Source organism: Mustela putorius, unplaced genomic scaffold (assembly GCF_011764305.1).
Source record: "Mustela putorius furo isolate JIRA1106 unplaced genomic scaffold, ASM1176430v1.1 tig00000785_pilon_pilon_pilon, whole genome shotgun sequence".
NCBI classification, from domain to species: Eukaryota; Metazoa; Chordata; class Mammalia; order Carnivora; family Mustelidae; genus Mustela; species Mustela putorius.
The window spans coordinates 352,406-374,222 of NW_025421480.1; the positions used below are offsets into that span (position 1 = coordinate 352,406).

Below are 21,817 nucleotides of genomic sequence, written 5' to 3' on the forward strand. Positions count from 1 at the left end.
ATTCAATCTCGATACACTTATTTTAATTTATTATCTTTGATATTAGTTTTCCTGAATGTTTAGAAAGTAGTAGTGTTTCTTACTTCACAGAACTTGCTCTTCTGCAGTTAGCATCAATGTTAAAAAATATTGCACTTTGCTTTCTGAGATTTCCGAGTTCTGTTTGACTTCTCCACTTTTACCTGTATCTTCTTTCTTTTACCTCTCTTGTTGCTTTCTTGCCAAATCCTTCGAGTCCCAGTAATTTCTCCTCAGTGTGGAGCCCTGTGCCCTGTGGGGTGAGGTTTGAGAGTTCCCAGACAGTAAACTGTGTCACCTTTTTTTCTTTTTTAAGATTTTATTTACTTGAGAGAAAGAGAAAGACAGAGAGAGAAAAAGCAAGGAGAGAGGCAGAGAGAGAGAGGGAGAAACAGGCTCCTTGCTGAACAGGGAACCCAATGCTGGGCTGGATCCCAGGACCCTGAGATCACGACCTGAGTGGAAGGTAGACACTTACTGAGTCCCTCCAGGCTTACAGCATGTGCTTCTTACTCACATGTTCCTGGAGTAATTGATGCCTTTCTCAACTTCTGCCACTCCTCTCAAACTGACTTGTACTTTTCAGATTTCTCTGTTGGATGTTTTCTGGTTCTCTTATTCTGAACACCATCAACTGGCTTGCTATTTCCCCCTGCTCTTCGCCACACAGAAGTCAATGACACACAAGTCTAGTGGCTCTTCTACCTGCTTGTGTGCTGAGGCTTGTGTTGCTCCAAGCTTCCTAGTTTTGTTGGATTTTGGTTTTTGCTGTCTAGATGCTATATTTTAAATATGATTTGGAAAGACTCCCCCCAAACAAAAAAATTATGCTGCCGTGACTATCTTCCTAGAATTTATGAGAGGTTAGTTTTATATAGGTAAGGAATCTGAGGCCCAGGAGATAAATCTACTTGCCCAAGATCATGCAGTTAGGGCAGAAGGTAAATGTGTCTGTGAAGCACCTGGATAATGCCAGGTGCTGAGAAGCCGCCCAACGCGGGCTCTTTCCTCCCTTCTTCCCTGCCTCCCTTTCTCCAATTCTCTCTCCTTTGTTCCCTGCATAGCCTCGATTTAAACCCAGTTATTTCTGATCCCAAAGTCTCTGCAAGCTCATTTGATATGCTACGCTTCTACCCCACTAGAGCTTTTGAAAAATCTAAACAAAATTAGCGTCATCAAAACCGACACTCAGCTTGCTCTAACAAATTTGCCTTTATGTTTTTATGCTCACATGCTTTTCAAATGGAATCTACAAATGTTAGATTCTTTGACCCATGCCTCATTAAAATATGGTTTGTTAGAAGTAAAGTGGTGGGGGCGCCTGGGTGGTTCAGTAGGTTAAGTCGCTGCCTTCAGCTTAGGCCATGATTTCAGGGTCCTGGAATGGAACCCTGCATTGGGCTCCCTGCTTGGTGGAGAGCCTGCTCGCCCTTCTCCCTCTGCTGCCTGCCGCTCTACCTACTTGTGCTCTCTATCTTTCTGTCAAATAAAAAAAGAAGAAGAAGTAGAAGAAAAAGAAGAACAAAAGAGCCTTTATTTCAATGAATCCATTTATAGGCATCTTATATAATCCCTTAAAAGCTTTTTTTCTTGTCTTCTGCCACCACCCAGGAAACCACATATGATCCACATATGATAAGGAGTCAATGAAATCTGAATCTGAAAAACCTTGATTTCACCTTCAAATTTAAAATTTACAGTACTCAAAGAGAGTTTAAACTTGGACAAAGTTGAATGTTCCATTTTTGAAAAATGTTATAAAAGTACTATTTTGGTTAAAAAACTGCAGCTCTCAGACACAAGTCCATAAAATTCTAAGCTCTGTTGGTTAGGGTGCTTGGCTATTGATGATACTTGACACGGATTTGTTAAAAAAAAAAAAAAAACTGAATGCACTATGAAGGCTCCCAAGGAATTTATACTATATACTCTGCCATATAAAAAGTTCAATTTACTAATTCTCCATAATCCTCTATGTAAAGCCAATCAGTAATTAGATCGTGGGGAGCCGAGTTTTATTTAAGGTATGAAGTCACAATACAAGTCTTAAGGGACTAATGGCTCTGCTTTAAGCCAGTGTTTTTATAAAATCCTGTTCCAGTTTTTGGCTCTGTAATGGATTTCCCAGGTTGGTGATACACCACCCAGAAAACACTCTTTCCTTATTTTTCTTTCCTTGAACTTCCTGCTCTTACTGTGCAGGCTTAGTTCATACTGTTTGAATTTACTTATTGTGGTTTGCATAAAATTATCATTCACTCATCTACACATAGTAGATAATGGTTATTTGCCTATAAATCTAACAGGTACTGAGTTTTATTTACCCTCCTGCTCTGTGGGCACTCTCTGAACAAACGGGCAGTTGTTCTTGAAACCTTTTCCATTTTTATGAGATTTGGAACTGTTTTTCCTTGTTGCTTTGTGTGCTTTTTAGCAGCTTGAGGCTCCTTCTTTCATGGTGTTTACTCTGGAGCTGGTGTGAACAGAGGCTCTTGGAAATGGTAGAGTGTTAATATCCCGCAGTGTGTCCTGCTACATGTAAAAGATTGCTTCTCGAGGCTGCTGGGAGCTGCAGCAGATCTTTCACAACATGTCCAGATCACTCCCAGTCATGAATGGTCACACACCTACGCTCAACCTCTCACGCTCTCCGATTTTGCATGTGCAGAAACAGGCCAGGAAACCTGACCTCATGTTGATTGAACGCTGCTTTGCATTCATTTTCAGAATACTTGGAGCCTCACATATGTTTCTTGTTAATGCTCATGTTTAATTGTCTAAGTCTTTTTTTTTTAACTAAATAAACCTGTATCAAAAATTGTCACTTTGCTTTAAAGAAGCACAATTAGCTTGCTCTGGGGACCCAAACAGCAAAGAAAAATGAAATATTTCTGCTCCTTTGCATGTTTCCAAAAATGAGAGTGGCCTAAGACATAGTAGTACCTTTAAGAGTCAAGGATTTTTAAATAGCTTTTGAACAAATCAAGTACAAAGCGGCATTGCTTAAATGAAGAAAGTCATTTGAAACAGAGCTTGTTAATGGAATATGGTTTAAAATCATGTCTGTTGTAAATCTGTCTTCAGAATTGAAAGTTACTGGGCCAGAGACTGGAAGGTAAGAAAGCTGATAGCTCAATATAATGACTGTAAATTTGGAGGTGCACTGTTTCACCCCACAAGGGCATGATTTGGTAAACGTCATATACAAGATAACATACCTAGGCCTGGATGACTTCATAAATTTCCAAAAGTGCAGTTATTGGAATCTACTTCTATTTTACTTAACTACTTACTGTCTCTCCCCAAACTCAGCTTGGTAAAGCTATGGCCTCTCGAAGACCAAAGGAAAAAAAACCCTGTCTATCAACCGATCGATTAATCTATCATCTACCTACATATCTGATTTCAAGTGGCTAAATCAAATGTCTCAAGATCCAGATATCAAGTTCATGCTGCTTCTTGACTACTATCTTTCAGTTTCCTTTTTCATCCTATATTTTAAATAGTGTTTTGTATATGAATCATATTTTCTATTTTCTGTGTTTGACATTTAGGGCAGCTTGGGGACCCAGGTAGGGGCTGCCCATCCCAAGTTTATCTAGTTCCACAGAGACAGCAAACATCTTGCCTAAGAGCACACATCAGCTATGCAAACCCACCAATCCGAATCCATCCATCCAATCTTACCCTTCTTCAAATTTCACATACCAACCCAGTAGTCTCCTTACCCTAAATCATCCCAGTACCAGACAAATAGGCCACCTCTAGAGCACAGAGTCCACACAGAAATGATTCAGACTAACCATTCCTAAACTATCCATTGTACTTACTCTGCCTCACTCATTCCTTCCCTCAAACCCCAAATAAGGGCTCTGGTCCATAATTTTCCCTTTTCTCCTTCTGCTTCCTAAATGACACAAGTGCTTCCTCATGTGGCCGGGCAAGTCATAGAGTGTCCCTTTCTCTGGAGAACTGTAGGTAATAAACTATATTTTCAATAGTAGTTATCTGACCTGTGGGCCTCGCCATACCTGATCTAAACAAATTCTGGGGACATTTTCATAACCTTTGGCACCCATCCCTGTTGTGGACTCTGGGCCTCTCCTTAGTCCCCCTTCCCCCCTATTTTTAAAGAGCTCTCTGACTCTGGACCGTGGCTACTGCTTTTTGAGGCTACTACCCTTCTTTTCATGAGGTCCCTCTTGTAAAACACCTATCCCAGAGGATTTACTTGAATTAGGGGGCAGTTAGGTATCAGCCTGCCCCTGGCTTTTGGAGTGAATGTGCTCCATCCTGCCAGGCATAACCCAATCTCCACTTCTGCCTCAGGGGTGGAGTTGAGTCCAGTTGTGATGTGTTTCTCCGGCTGCAGCGGCCCTAGGTTCTGCCATTATCTCTAAACACAACTAACCTTACTTCCTGCACGAATCCCAAACTCAGATCCCAGTTCTCCAGTGAAATAAAGAGCCTTCTGCCCAGTTGTACTGGCTCGTTTCTGCTATTTTCTATATATTTTTTCTGCCATCCCTACCCAACCATCTTTTGACTACCCAGTCAAAGTTGTCCCAGTCCTTCAATCTTCTATGAAATCTCCAATATTACCCTCTTCCTTCAGCTTGATTATACTTCGTTGAACATTTTATCATTTTTTGTCTTTTTCTATTTCATGTGCTTGAAATCTGGACAGAGGACTTGAGCATATGTGCTAATTCTATGACTTACAGGCTGTGTTAGGCTACTTGGACATCCATAACAAAATACCACAGGCTGGAAGACTTTAAAAACAGCCATTTCTTATCTCACAGTTCTAGAGGCTAGAAATCCCAGGTCAAAGTCAGGTAAGGTTGGTGCCTAATGGGGGCTCCTCCGGGCTTGTAAACAACCACTTTTCACTGAACCATCAGATGGTCTTTCCATTCATGTGGAAAAAGAGAGAAAGAAAGGGATTTCTCAGGCATCTGGTTTTTGTTGTTGTTGTTCTGTTTTTTTTTTTTTTTAGTTTATTCTTCATTTAATTTTTAAAACACTACCATAGTTGAATATTAAAACAAAAACAATAGCAAGTGGTGAGCTATGATTATAGTCCTACACTCATTCACTACTGCATGTAAAATGCCAGCAGTGTTATTCACTGGCCCCATGAAGAGGTCTGACACTGAACATCACCGCAGGATGATGTTCCTCACCCTCATAGGCTTTCTTTCCCATTGTAATGGTGCCTTCCTTCCTGATTTGGATCATAGTCTACCAGTTCTACCTGGTCCATTTCATCAGTCTCTTCCAGCTCCTTCCTCTCAGGTAGGATTTTTTTTTTCCAGCAGAGAGAGTTCATCAGGAGAGAGAGAGCCATTCTCAGGAAAGTTTACCTCAAATTTGATGATGAGGCAATTCTTCTTATATGGTCTAAGATAAATTGGCATGCCTTCACTTAGCACACACTTGATACTTCCATGCTTGATCATTTGACCTGTGTGAGAGGTGATGATAATGGTTCCATTGTCAAGAGCAGTTATTAGCCTTTGAAAGCCACACAGTGCTTCAACTAGCTGTATGTCCGCACACATGAAGAAGTCTTTTCCTTGCTGAGTGAAAACAGTGTGGTCCTTCTGACCTAAAATAATGATAATATCTCCTGGTTCCAGTCCTGGTTCTTGGTCTCCTTCACCATGGAATTTTATCTCCTGTTCATCTTTCATGCTTTTGTCAATATGCACTTCTAGAATCTTCTTCTATCAAACTGTCTTCCTTCCACTGCAGTTTTACATCTATCTTTAGGACTGATCCATTCCCCATGGCCCTGGCACTCCATGAACAGAGACTGAATTTGTTGAACCATTCCAAGTCCCATCTGATGAAGTCTTACTTACATTCCAGTACCTCAGCAATTGGGACAACATTCAACTGTTACTTTCTTACCACCTTGGCTTTCACAATTATTGCATATCACATTCTTTTACAGAGCTAGTTTTCTTGTTGTGCCATTATATAAATCTTCTAAGATGACTGAGAGCTGATGTTTCTCCTCCAAAAAACATATCAAAGATGTCCATGGGGGAGCCAAAACCACCACCGGATCTACTTTCTTTAATTGCCTGTTCTCCTCCTTTGTCATATGATTCCTTTTTCTTTGCATCAGAGAGCACTTCATAAGCCTGGAAAATCTGTTTAAACTTCTCTCCTTCATTTGGATTCTTATCAGGATGGTGCTTCAAGGCTGGTTTCCTGTAGGCCTTTTTCAGTTCTTCCTGTGTGGCATTGAGTTTGATCACCAAAACATCATAGTAAGTCATTTCTTTCACCATTCTCTACAGCCAGGCCAAGGCTGGTGTGGGGAAGCGGGCAAGAGCACGTTGCAGACACACCGAGCATTCTGGAAAGTTCCTCCAGCATCTGTTCTTCTAAGGAGACCAATCTCACCAGATCAGGGCCTATGATCCATGGCCTCACTTAACCTAACCACTTTCCTAGAGGCCCCATCTCTAAATATGTATTGGGGGCTGGGGCTTCGACATATGAATTCTATGGGGACACAACCAAGTGACTAGAACAATTACTTTATATTTGAAAAGCAGGATAAGACTGCTCAGAATTTCTTTCCAAAGCCTACCAAAAGGCTGAAATTGTTAAGAGTTCAAAATTTAAATTTTAAGTAAACAATTTTATTCTGTGTATTTATTTAGATAGCAGAATAAGAAGCAAATTTATGTCATCTGAGATTTTGGAGTTAACTTTTCTGGCTTTTAGTGTTGGATATTGTCTATTAGAAAGACTTCACATTTTTGTAAATAGTTCTTTCCATTGATATTGCACATAGGATTAAATAGTCAGATTCTCTTTCTCTTTAAAATAAGATTTTAAAGATTATTACAGAGGAAATCTTGTTCATATTGTCAGTCTAGCTTCACATTCCATCATGAAAATCCCTGAATTCTAGCTGAATATGGACAGGCCATTTACAATTACACATCATGATTATAGAGACTAGTTTTGTTCCATTTGGCGTTTGGGACTCCTTTTTTAGTAAGTTCCACCCTGTCCCTTCCAGATTCATTAGACTTTGTGTCTCAGACTCTTTTCCTAAAGAAACACAAATTCTTTATGGTGAGCATTAAAAATTCTCACCATGGTGAACTGAAAAAAATTCAGTTCAAGGTAAAATTGTTGTGCAGGCCAGCCTAGAACACTTCAGGTTAATCATTCAATCCATCCTGGTTCCTAAATTGTGAATCCTTTGAAAAAAACATTTCCTGGATGCTGCCATCTGTTATTACACACACTTCCTTTAATTTACCCCTAAGTTTCTCTTTGTTCTCACCTTCTTTCTGCTTTATTCCTAGTTGTCATCATGCCTCAAGCAAAACATGCATTTTCTTCTTTAAGAATTCTCTCATCTGAATTATTTTTCTCAATCAACAGAATCACTTTTGATTCCTTCTATTTTCATATCTCTCACAGCTAATACAGGTAATTGATCACCAAATCATGATGATTCTCTCTCTAGACTTCTGATTTCATTCATACACTCAACAAGCATTTATTGGGAATTTTTATGTGTCAGGCTATAGGAATAGAGGGTGAATGAGGTTGGCCCAGCTCCCGCCCTCGTTGGTTTTATAGTCTAGTGTGCAATGAATTTTCACCACCGAGGAAAGTGTTAGGCTGAACTCACCCTAGAGGTGATGCAAGCACAGACAGTACAAAGGGAATAGAAAATGCAAAGTCCTGAAGGCAAAAGAATCATTGTGTAATAGTGAAATGCAATCAACTTCAGCAAATAGAACTGCCTTTTAAATTGTTCTCTCACCTCTAACTAATGTATTTGCAGGTAAACCTTTCTTTCTAAACACAGACTTATTACATCCTTCTTTAGGAACTACTGATGAGTTTCCATTGCCTACAGAAGAACTAAACTCAGCATATCATATATAACCCTGTGTGAGTGATCTCAAGCTATCCCACATTACTTGGGAAATGCCCAAATAAAAATAACACTTTAAACTTCCATGAATTTCCTCTTCCTCCTGTATTTGTTCAACTGATGAACTCACTTTAGACTCTGTTTTAATGTCATCACTATAAAAAGTTTCCTAATCCTTCAATTTCTCAAAATTAACTGATTTTTAAATTTGATTTTGTGCCTTGTCCCAAGCACCTGTGACTGCCTCTTTGGATAGACTATATGTTTTTCAAGCCATCATACTAATTTATTTTCATTGTTTTTCTAGCTCTGAGATTGGTGCCTAACATATCAGAGGTGTTCAGTAAACGTATACTAAAATAAGTTATTAAAAACTGAATTCAATTTTTTATTCTCCTCAATGAGAATCAATGCAATTGACTCCTTTTTTTTAATTTTTTTTAATATAATTTTTTATTTTTTATAAACATATATTTTTATCCCCAGGGGTACAGGTCTGTGAATCACCAGGTTTACACACTTCACAGCACTCACCAAAACACATACCCTCCCCAATGTCCATAATAACACCCCCTTCTCCCAAACCCCCTCCCCCCAACAACCTTCAGTTTGTTTTGTGAGATTAAGAGTCACTTATGGTTTGTCTCCCTCCCAATCCCATCTTCTTTCATTTAATCTTCTCCTACCCACTTAAGCCCCCATGTTGCATCACCACTTCCTCATATCAGGGAGATCATATGATAGTTGTCTTTCTCCGCTTGACTTATTTCGCTAAGCATGATACGCTCTAGTTCCATCCATGTTGTCGCAAATGGCAAGATTTCATTTCTTTTGATGGCTGCATAGTATTCCATTGTGTATATATACCACATCTTCTTGATCCATTCATCTGTTGATGGACATCTAGGTTCTTTCCATAGTTTGGCTATTGTGGACATTGCTGCTATAAACATTCGAGTACACGTGCCCCTTTGGATCACTACGTTTGTATCTTTAGGGTAAATGCCCAATAGTGCAATTGCTGGGTCATAGGGCAGTTCTATTTTCAACATTTTGAGGAACCTCCATGCTGTTTTCCAGAGAGGTTGCACCAGCTTGCATTCCCACCAACAGTGTAGGAGGGTTCCCCTTTCTCCGCATCCTCGCCAGCATCTGTCATTTCCTGACTTGTTGATTTTAGCCATTCTGACTGGTGTGAGGTGATATCTCATTGTGGTTTTGATTTGTACTCATGAAAGAAATTGAGGAAGACACAAAGAAATGGAAAAATGTTCCATGCTCCTGGATTGGAAGAATAAATATTGTGAAAATGTCTATGCTACCTAAAGCAATCTACACATTTAATGCAATTCCTATCAAAGTACCATCCATCTTTTTCAAAGAAATGGAACAAATAATTCTAAAATTTATATGGAACCAGAAAAGACCTCGAATAGCTAAAGGGATATTGAAAAAGAAAGCCAACATTGGTGGCATCACAATCCCGGACTTCAAGCTCTATTACAAAGCTGTCATCATCAAGACAGCATGGTACTGGCACAAAAACAGACCCATAGATCAATGGAACAGAATAGAGAGCCCAGAAATAGACTCTCAACTCTATGGTCAACTAATCTTCGACAAAGCAGGAAAGAATGTCCAATGGAAAAAAGACAGTCTCTTCAATAAATGGTGCTGGGAAAATTGGACAGCCACATGCAGAAAAATGAAATTGGACCATTTCCTTACACCACACACAAAAATAGACTCAAAATGGATGAAGGACCTCAATGTGCAAAAGGAATCCATCAAAATCCTTGAGGAGAACACAGGCAGCAACCTCTTTGACCTCAGCCGCAGCAACATCTTCCTAGGACCAACGCCAAAGGCAAGGGAAGCAAGGGAAAAAATGAACTATTGGGATTTCATCAAGATCAAAAGCTTTTGCACAGCAAAGGAAACAGTTAACAAAATCAAAAGACAACTGACAGAATGGGAGAAGATATTTGCAAACGACATATCAGATAAAGGACTAGTGTCCCGAAGCTATAAAGAACTTAGCAAACTCAACACCCAAAGAACAAATAATCCAATCAAGAAATGGGCAGAGGACATGAACAGACATTTCTGCAAAGAAGACATCCAGATGGCCAACAGACACATGAAAAAGTGCTCCATATCACTCGGCATCAGGGAAATACAAATTGACTCCTTTTTGTTTGATTTTTCTCCTCCCCATTTTTAGAGATCATTTATCCATTAAATGCAAAACTTGCAATAAGTGTGGTGTTTAGTTTGAGTCAGTAGAAGTGTTGACCAACAAATTTGCAACTCCAAATGTAAGGATCATCATAACAAAACATGTATTATTGGCAAAAAAAAGAGTAATCTGAGGTTTTCTATTTCAGGATCTCCTGTATTCAAACTACCTATCTAGGAATTTATAATACAGAAAATTGAAAACAAAAACAAAAAAACATACATCCTGTGTATTGTTCTCTATATGAAGGATTTTTTTTTTACAGGTCTGAATTTGCTTATACTGTTTTCTCTGTTTAGAATATTCTTCCCATTCTCATTCTTTTAAAGAACCACTCTTTAAGAAACAGTTTTACATCAAAAGCTTCTGCATAGCAAAAGAAACAGTCAAGAAAACCAAAAGACAACCAACAGAATGGGAGAAGATATTTGCAAATGACATACCAGATAAAGGGCTATTATAAAAAATATCAATAAAGAACTTATCAAACTCATTGCCCAAAGAACAAAGAATCCAATCAAGAAATGGGCATGGAGCACTGGGTGTGGTGAAAAAATAATGATACTGTTATGCTGAAAATAAATAAATAAATAAAAAGAAATGGGCAGAAGACATGAACAGACATTTCTGCAAAGAAGACATCCAAATGGCCAACAGACACATGAAAAGGTGTTCAACATTACTCGGCATCAGGGAAATACAAATCAAAATCACAGCAAGATACCACCTCACACCAGTCAGAATGGCTAAAATTAACCAGTCAGGAAACGACAGGTGTTGGCGAGGATGCAGAGAAAGGGGGAACCCTCCTGCACTGTTGGTGGAAATGCAAGCTGGTGCAGCCACTCTGGAAAACAGCATGGAGGTTCCTGAAAAAGTTGAAAATAGAGCTACCCTATGACCCAGCAATTGTACTTCTGGGTATTTACCCTAAAGATACAAATGTAGTGATCTGAAGGGGCACGTGCACCCAAATGTTTATAGAAGCAATGTCCACAATAGGCAAACTAAGGAAAGAACCTAGATGTCCATCAACAGATAAATGGATAAAGAAGATGTGATATATATATATATATATATATATATATATATATATATATATATATAGATACTATGTAGCCATCAAAAGAAATGAAATCTTGCCATTTACAACGATGTGGATGGAACTAGAGGGTTTTATGCTAAGCAAAAGTAGTCAATCAGAGGAAGACCATTATCATATGATCTCTCTGATATGAGGAGCCTGACAAACAGTGCAGGGGTTCATGCGGAGAAGGGGGGAAAAATGAAACAAGATGGGAGTGGGGAGGGAGAAAAACCATAGGAGACTCTTAATCTCATGAAACAAACTGAGGGTTGCTGAGGGGTGGGGGAGGAAGGATAGGTGGCTGGGTGATGGACATTGGGGAGGGTATGTGCTATGGTGAGTGTTGTGAATTGTATAAGCCTGATGATTCACAGACCTGTACCCCTGGGGCAAATAATTATATGTTAAAAAAAAAAAAAGAACCAGTTTTACTATTGCTTCTCCCATGAACAATTGCCCATGCCTCCTGACAGGGTTAAAGTAAGTATCCACAGAAACCTGTTTTTGTCTTTATCTGAGCACATTCCATATTAAATTGAAATTATCTTTTTCCCATCTATTTTTCCCATCTATTTTTCCCAATTGAGTGTAAACTCTTCAAAGAAAGGATTCATGCTTTACTGATTAATTCCAGTGTTCCTGACACACAGTAGGTACTCAGTAAATGTTTATTAACTTTATTGAAATTTGCTGCTTAATATATTTTATATAACAAGTATATTTTCAGGGCTGACACTAGGCAGAATATGATGTTTGTCTCTGGTATTCTTCTGCTGTAATCTCCTTTACTAACTTTCAGTGTATAGTCCATTGACTTCATTGGACTTCGTTGTCTTCACTGTCTTTTCCAGCAGGCTTTGTTCATTGAAAGAATTGAGAGAATGTGTCTTACAGCAGTTAACACTAGGTTGTTCATGAGGAATATAACAAAAGAATGAATTTTGTCATTTTAGGAACCAAGACACCTGAATAGGAGAAATCTATCTGGTGGGCATGAGACTTTCTAGTTCTCGTTAAATTATGTTAAGAAAGCCACTACCTCTAGTTGATTTTTGTTGCTACCTTTAAGGAACTTTGGAGCTTCACAAATCAATTCACTGTGAGTTCTTCCCACATGACCAAACTTCCCATATGACTAAATACAATTTGGAGAAATTCTGGCTAAAAATAATCGAAAGTTCCTTCTAATTGAGCTAACTAAAATTTTCCTGGTGTGTCTAACAGGAATTTGACTTTTTGGTTTCTTGATCTGTTCAATGTTTACTCTTTAACATACTGGTTAATCACCACACAGATTTCTGCCCCAGCTCTGTAAACTAAACTCCCAGCGTAGTTATTGGATTTGTGCACATTAGCATGCTATTTGAAGACTTTTCCAATCTGGCTTCTCATTACATTCTCAGTCTACCCACCATATATTCTCTTTTCAAGTCTTATAAGACTGTTTCTAAAACACCAACCACTGTATATTTTCACTATTCTACAGCTTAGCTCGGTGGTTTGCTAATTCTGGAGTTCTCTTCTCTTGCTTATCTCTTTTCAAAATTCAGACTCATCTTTCAGTGCCACTTCTCCTGGGAAAATAGTTATTGATTCTCAAAATAAAGTGAATTACTAATTCTCTCCCAGCAATTTTATGTCGATTATAGGAGTTATTACAATGTTATAGCTTGCTGTATCCTTGCCTATATTACCCATTGGGCATGAATTCTTTGAGATAAAAGATTGTCTCTTCACTTGTTTTTTTTCTTCTTAGCCCATTTCAGTTCCTAGAAATCTACAGTAGTTTGCCTCAGTGGAGGCTTGTGGTAATAAAGTTAGTAAATTAGTGAACCAGCATATGATGGACAGTGAAATCAGGTTATATATGTAGAATAAGTATTTCTTTTTGAGTTATAGAGCTGCATTAGTCTTGTTTTTTTTTTTGTTTATGCTAATTGCATTAACAAAATGAATTTTATATATTACTATAACCATAGAATGCTGCTGATCATCCAAGCCAGAGTCTCAATGACAGTAGAGGAAATTGAGGAATTAAATGGATAGCTGATTGGTTGATCTAAGGATGCATTAACCTCTGAAAATAAATGATACCTTATGATATTCATTGCTAGCTTGTGCAAAAGCTCATAGGCAAAGTAGATGCTGGCCATGGTGCTGAAGAGTTAAATTGCATGTGATGATCTAGGCCATATAGTCTTACACAAAATCATAAAAATTAAATCAATGCCAGTCTAGTGCACGTTTATTTCATAGATTATACTTTAACATGTGCTTTTATATAAAGCTATCAATGCTCCTAACACTTACAATTTCTAACTAGTATTTCTCAGTACAGAGTAGATTGAAGGAAATGATTACTGAATCATTTCATTTTTCTTCGGGGACTTAAAATTGTGAGTGTAGATATCCATCATATTCTTATCACAACTCCCTCCTTGTGGAAGTACTGTAGATGATGACATATTCAAATTAAGGCTTTGTTAAGAATATCATGATACAGGTAATAATAAACATACATGATAGGCAGGGAACTTTATTGAAAAAAATTAGGTTTACCATGTAGACTGATATTCATCCTCAAATTTACATATTGGATAACTTTTTACTTTCAGACATAGTTTAATACTTATAGTAAGAAGTGAGGAAAGCTGCCTAGAGTAGGAAAATTCTGAGGTAAGTGTACCTTATGAAATTAATCTTGAGATCTATATTTCTATTATGTTAGCTTTACTTGTGGATGGATATCTTTTAAAAAAGATTTTATTTATTTATTTGAGAAAGCACACACAGGGAGAGTGACAGGGAGAAGCAGACTCCAAGCTGAACAGAGAGCTTGATATGGGGCTTGATCCCAGGACCCTGAGATCATGACCTTAGGTGCAAGCAGATGTTTAACTGACTGAGCCACCCAGAAGCACAGTGGATGAATGTTTTTATATATGTATGTAGTTTAGGCCTAAATAGAACTGCAATGTGGAAGTATTATACAGGGGCACCTGGGTGGCTCAGTGGGTTAAGCCTCTGCCTTCAGCTCAGGTCATGATCTCAGGGTTCTGGGTTCGAGCCCTGCATTCGGCTCTCTGCTCAGTGATGGCCTGCTTCCTCCTCTCTCTCTGCCTGCCTCTCTGTCTACTTGTGATCTCTATCTGTCAAATAAATAAATAAAATCTTAAAAGAATGTCACTATACATATTTCTTCCAAAGTCTGTTTATGTGAAGGTCATTGGATAGCAGTATCTAAATATAGAGGAGACAGAATAAAGGGACAAATCTTTTAAGCACTGTTGCCAAACATAAAAAAAATTTTTTTAAAGATTTTATCTATCCATTTGAGACAAATATAGAAAGAGCAAGCATGAGCTGGGGAAGGGGCAGGGTCAGATGGAGAAGCAGACTCCCCACTGAACAGGAAGCCTGACACCTGTCTCAATCCCAGGACCTCAGGATCATGACCTGAGCCGAAGGCAGGCATTAACCATATGAGCCACCCAGGTACCCCTGCTAAGACATTTTTAAGAGAATATCTAAAGCCATATCTTAAGGGCTTTTTGTTCTGCATTTTTGTCTTACTTGTCTCACATGATTGCTGAAAGAATAAATTGAAATAATGAATATAAACATGTTTTATAAACTAAAATTTCCTGTGCAAATGCAAGATTTTGTTATTACTATTTCAAGTTTGATCTGGAGTCTAAGCCTTATCACCTTTTATCATACTCTTCAAGCTAGAATACATAAACCCTGGATGGTATGTAAATACTTTCTTGGGGGAAAAATGTCTGAAAAAAATAAAAGGAATAGATGTCCAGATCTTTGACTTTGTTATATACTTGTTTTCGAAACTGATCTGCCTGACAAAGCACCTTTTCTATCTTCCTTTATGCAGTTGTCTTTTTTCACATTCCAGTCTAGATATCCTATTTAGGATATTATGATTCAGTTTTCTGAGGGGTAAAAAATTTCTATGGCTTCAATCAATGGGACAATTTGAAATATTAATGTGATATTGGGTAATTGGTTGCTTCTGGGTAACAGCTGCACGTGCAAATAAAATTTCCTTTTCTTTGTTTTCAACAAAATAGAGGGAAGATATAATAAGAATATTAGCTGGTATCTAATTAAAATAATTTTTGATAATAGAACATATAGGATTTTTGACATAAATAATAAGTATAAATAAATATACAGACATAGTGTAATAAAAGTGAAATAAAAGTTCCATTCCCATACCATTAAAGCTATTTCTCAGGGGCTACACTTAGTAAAACAAATTGTAATAGAATTTATGATCATCCATTTCATTTTAGTAGTAAATTGTTTATCTACAGATATATTAAGAAATTGAAATATATATATTCTTTTAAATTACTATTTTGTTTTAATTCCAGTATAGTTAGCATACAGTGTTATATTAGTTTCAGGTGTACAATATAGTGATTCAACAATTTCATACAACACTAAGTCCTCAGCAGAAATGCCTATTTCCTAAATGCAAGAACTGAAACCATAAAAATCCTAGAACAGAGCACAGGCAGTAATGTTGCTGGCATGTCTCATGGGGCAAAGGAAATAAGAACAAAAATATTCTATTGAGACTACATCAAAATAAAAAAAAACTTCTGCACAGCAAAGGAAACAGTCAAAAAACTTGAAAGGCAACCTGCTGAAATGGAGAAGATATCTGCAAAGGACATATTTGATAAAGGGTTAGTATCCAAAATACATAAAGAATATGCACAGCCCAGGGGCGCCTGGGTGGCTCAGTGGGTTAAGCCGCTGCCTTTGGCTCAGGTCATGATCTCGGGGTTCTGGGATCGAGTCCCGCATTGGGCTCTCTGCTCGGCAGGGAGCCTGCTTCCCTCTCTCTCTCTGCCTGCCTCTCCATCTACTTGTGATTTCTCTCTGTCAAATAAATAAAATCTTAAAAAAAAAAGAATATGCACAGCCCAATATCCCCCTCAAATAATAATCCTATTAAAAAATGGGGAGGAGAAATGAACAGACATTTCTCCAAAGAAGAATCCAGATGGTCAACAGACACATGAAAAACTGCTAACATTACTCATCATCAGGGATATGCAGATCAAAACCACAATGAGATACCACCTCACACTTGTCAGAGCGGCTAAAATAAAAAACACAAGAAACAGTGAGTGTTGGTGAGAATGTGGAGAAAAAGGAACTCTTGCCCTGTTGGTGGCAAAGAATGTTTTGAAACTTAGTATGAGTTCTCCAGTTTTGTTCTTCGTCTTAAAGATTGTTTTGACAATTCTAATGTCCTTGGATTTTCATATACATGTTAATCAGCTTATCAGTCTATATATAAAAAGCCTTCTGGGGTTTTTATTGGAATTGCACTGAGGCTACACCGACATGGTGATGGTAAGGGGAATTGACAGTTTCCCTGTCAATTCATTTAAGTGTCCTTTAATTTTTTTCAGCAATGTTTTATACTTTTTAGAAGAGATGGTTTACATATCTTTCTTTAAATTTATCCCTAACATTTTAATGTTTTTTGATGCTATTTTAAGTGGAGATATTTAAAATATTTTTCTTAGTTTTTCATTGCTACCATATAGAAATGCTGTTCATTTTTGCATATTGACTTTGTATCACAAAATAATTAAAATAACTTATTCACTCTAGTAGTTTTCTTATAGATACTTTAGGACCTTAGGAGTTTTTTATGCACACAATCGTGTCATTTGAAAATACAGACAATTTTCCCTTTTTCTATTTTAATGATTTTTTAAATTTTATCTTATTATACAAGCTACATCTGGTATAAGGTTCAATAGAAGTGATTAGAGTGAAGGTACTTGTCTTATTCCAATCTTAGGGAAAAGGCATTCACTATTTCACTATTAGGTATATGATTAATTGTGAGTTTTTTGTAGATGTCTTTTATAAGGTTGCAGATGTTTTCTTCTGTAATTATGCTGGTGAAAGTTTTTTTTTGTCATGAGTATGTGAAATGCCTTTTCTGCATCTACTGAAACAATCATAGTACTTTTCTTCTTTAATTTGTTGATGTGGTGAGTTATATTGAGTATTTTTCAAATGTTAAAGAAACGTTGTATTCTTATATTCTGTGTTAAATCCAATTTGTCATGGTGTATTGTCCTTTTTATCTAGTGCTGGATTTACTTTGCCAATTTTTGCTAAGGAATTTTGCATCTATTTTCTTATTGGTCTGTGGGTTTCCATTATTTTAGTTGTTGTTTTCTTTGGTTTTAGTATCCGGGTAATACTAGCTACATAAAACCAGCTTCTAAGTGTCCCCTCCTCTTTTTTTGAACTGTTTGTGCAATAGTCATTGTATTTTTTTCTTCTAAGTGAAGATTGAAAATTTTATTAAATTTTACTCTATGGTTCTCAAAATTCACTGTGCATGGAAATACCCAAGGCACTTAGTAAAATGCAGACTTCTAGGTCCTATACTCACAGTTTTGGGTTTAATGGACCTGTGTTGGGCCACCAAATTTGCATTTTTTTTGCCATTTTATCTTTGTGCTGTAGATACATATTTTTATTTTTTATTTATTTTTTTAAAGATTTTATTTATTTATTTGTCAGAGAGAGAGCAAGCGAGAGTGAGCACAGGCAGACAGAGTGGAAGGCAGAGTCAGAGGAAGAAGCAGGCTCCCTGCAGAGCAAGGAGCCCAATGTGGGACTCGATCCCAGGACGCTGGGATCATGACCTGAGCCGAAGGCAGCTGCTTAACCAACTGAGCCACCCAGGCGTCCCTAGATACATATTTTTAATTAACATACAATGTATTAGTTGTTTCAGGGATACAGTCTGAATTCACCATGGCACATATCCTCCCACCAACAGTGTAAGAGGGCTCCCCCTTCTCTGCATCCTTGCCAACACCTGTCGTTTCCTATCTGATTAATTTTAGCCATTCTGGGTGGTGTGAGGTGGTATCTCACTGTGGTTTTGATTTGTATTTCCCTAATGCCAAATGATGTGGAGCACTTTTTCATGTGTCTGTTGGCCATTTGGATGTTTTCTTTGCAGAAATGTCTGTTCATGTCCTCTGCCCATTTCCTGATTGGATTATTTGTTCTTTGGGTGTTGAGTTTGATAAGTTCTTTATAGATTTTGGATACTAGCCCTTTATCAGGTATGTCATTTGTGAATATCTTCTCCCATTCTGTCAGTTGTCTTTTGTTTTTTTAATTGACTGTTTCTTTTGCTGTGCAAAAGTTTTTGATCTTGATGAAGTCCCAATAGTTCATTTTGCCCTTGATTCCCTTGCCTTTGTGATGTTTCTAGGATGAAGTTGCTGTGGCCGAGGTCAAAGAGGTTGCTACCTGTGTACTCATCAAGGATTTTGATGGATTCCTGTCTCACATTGAGGTCTTTCATCCATTTCCAGTCTTTTTTAAGTTCATTCTCATGATTTTTGTGTTTTTTTTTTTACCTACTTACAATTTCAACTAGATGTTTAATACAACATATTCCATAGTAACTTTTTAACTTGGACTTTTTTTAAACATACACTTTTTTTAAAATTTTTAATTTTTTATAAACATATATTTTTATCCCCAGGGGTACAGGTCTGTGAATCACCAGGTTTACACACTTCACAGCACTCACCAAAGCACATACCCTCCCCAATGTCCATAATCCCACCCCCTTCTCCCAACCCCCCCTCCCCCCAGCAACCCTCAGTTTGTTTTGTGAGATTAAGAGTCACTTATGGTTTGTCTCCCTCCCAATTCCATCTTGTTTCATTGGTTCTTCTTCTACCCACTTAAGCCCCCATGTTGCATCACCACTTTGTTTCTTTTTCTTAAAAAATATATATATATAGGTATAGATATATAGATATATATATAGATATATAGATATATAGATATAAGCTTCAAGGTGTCCTTTTCCCCTATTCAGTACTACTCATATATATATATACATGTATACATATATACATATATATATACATACATATACACACACACATTAGTTTTAATTTCCCTGTATCTCTGGAAAGTTGAGTCCTTTACAAAAGATAACAAGATACACCTGGGAAGAACTGAAACAATCTTCCGTACCCACAAAGAGGGTTTATAACTGCTTTTGCATCTTATTCTTTTGTCAGTGTTTCTGTGTGTTTGTTTTGTTTTTATACTTTAAAAATCTTATTCTTGGGATTCACTTGTCTGGAGTTTTCTTTTTTTCTTTTTCTTTTGTCAGTCTTTTTGTTTGTTCGTTCTGTTTTTGTACTTTGTAAATCTTACTTTTGGGGCTCATTTTGGCTGGGTTTTTTCTCTTTTTTTTTTCTCTTTTTCTCTCTCTTTTTTTCTTTTTTCTTTCTTTTTGGTGGTGACTTCTGATTGCTCAGATACTTTCCAGGGTGCATCTTGCTTGGATTGTGGTTGATATATTCAGCTACGCATCCCCTCAACCACCTCTCACCAAAATGACTAGAAGGAGGAACACCCAGCAGAGTAAAAATTCAGAGACTGTGACCTTTGCCACAGAACTGTTGGATATGGATATAAACAATATGTCAGGAATAAAATTCAGGGTAACAGTTATCCAGACAATGGCTAGGTTGGAGAAGACCATGAGTGGCAACATAGAATCTCTAAGGATGGAAATGAGAGTTGATCTAGCAGAACTTAAAAATGCTATCAATGAGATCCATTCTAATCTAAATAATCTAACAGCTAGGGCAAATAAGGCAGAAAATCAAATAAGTGATCTAAAAGACAAACTGATAGAAAAGAAGGAGGCCTGGAAGAAACAGCTTAGGATCCATGAAAACAGAATTAAGGAAATAAATGACACCATGAAACATTCCAATGTCAGAATTATTGGGATCCCTGAAGGGGTGGAGAGAGAGAAAGAGGACTAGAAGATACAGTTGAACAAACCCTAAATAAGAGTTTCCCTAATCTAGGGAATGGGACAGGTGTTCATGTCCTCTAGGCAGAGAGGATACCCCCCAAGATCAATGAGGGTAGAAAGACCTCCAGATAAGTAACTGAGAAATTCATGAATTGTAAATTTAGAGAAGATGTCTTAAGGGCACCTGGGGGCAGAGATTCCTTAGGTACAGAGGAAGGACCATCAGTATAACGTCAGACATGTCCACAGAAACCTGGCAAGCCAGAAAGGGCTAGCAAGACATATTCAGGGCATTAAATGAGAAGAACATGCAGCCAAGAATACTTTATCAGGCAAGGCTGATGTTCAGAATGGATGGAGAGATAAAGAGATTCCAAGACCAGCAAAGTCTAAAACATTATGTGACCACCAAGCCAGCACTACAAGAAATAGTAAGGGGGGTTCTATAAAAGAAGAAAGACCCCCAAGAGAGATACAGAACAGAAATTTACAGAGACACTCTATAGAAACAAGGACTTCACAGGCAAAATGATGGCAATAAGAATTATCTTTCGGGGCACCTGGGTGGCTCAGTGGGTTAAGCCTCTGCCTTCGGCTCAAGTCATGATCTCAGAATCCTGGGATCGAGCCCCGCATTGGGCTCTCTGCTCAGTAGGGAGCCTGCTTCCTCCTCTTTCTCTCTGCCTGCCTCTCTGCCTGCTTGTGATCTCTCTCTGTAAAATAAATAAATAAAATATTAAAAAAAAAGAATTATCTTTCAATAATCACTCTCAATCTTAATGGCATAAATACTCCATAAAATGACACAGGGTTGCAGACTGGATAAAAAGACAGGACTCATCCATAAGCTGTTTACAAGAGATACATTTTGAACCTAAAGATACATCCAGACTGAAAGTGAAGGGATGGAGAACCATCCTTCATGCCAATGGGCCTCAAAGAAAGCTAGGGTAGCAATTCTCATATCATATAACTTATATTTTAAGCTAAAGAATGTAGTCAGAGATACAGAAGGACACTACATCATTCTTAAAGGGTCTATACGCCAAGAAGATCTAACAATTGTAAAAATTATAAATATCTATGCCCCCAACATGAAAGCAGCCAACTACATATGCCAACTGTTAATCAAAATAAAGAGTCATATTGAAAAGAGTATGTTAATTGTAGGGGATGCTAACAGGCAACTCTTAGCAATAGACAGATCATATAAGCAGAAAATCAACAAAGAAACAAGAGCTTTGAATGACACATTGGACCAGATGGACCTCATAGAAATATACAGAACATTCCACCCTAAAACAACAGAATATTCATTCTTCTCAAGCCCACATGAAACTTTCTCCAGAATATAACACATACAGGGTCACAAATCGGGTCTCAACTGATATCAAAAGATTGAGATTATTCCCTGCATATTTTCAGACCACAGTGCTCTGAAACTGGAACTCAATCACAAGAAAAACTTTGGAAGGAATTCAAATACTTGGAAGCTAAAGACCATCCTGCTCAAGAAATGTTTGGATCAAGCAGGAAATCAAAGACGAACTTAAACAATTCATGGAAACCAATGAGAATGAAGACACATCGGACCAAAACCTATTGGCAAAAGCAGTCCTAAGGGGCAAATATATAACCATACAAGCCTTACTCAAAAAAATTGAAAAATCCTGAATAAACAAGCCCTCTTTA

At 37.6% G+C, this 21,817-nt stretch overlaps 1 pseudogene; it reads right to left on the reverse strand.

The window, feature by feature from the left end:
* Positions 1-5,206: 5,206 nt before the first annotated feature.
* Positions 5,207-6,320, reverse strand: LOC101679669 (annotated as a pseudogene).
* Between the last annotated feature and the right edge of the window lie 15,497 nt (positions 6,321-21,817).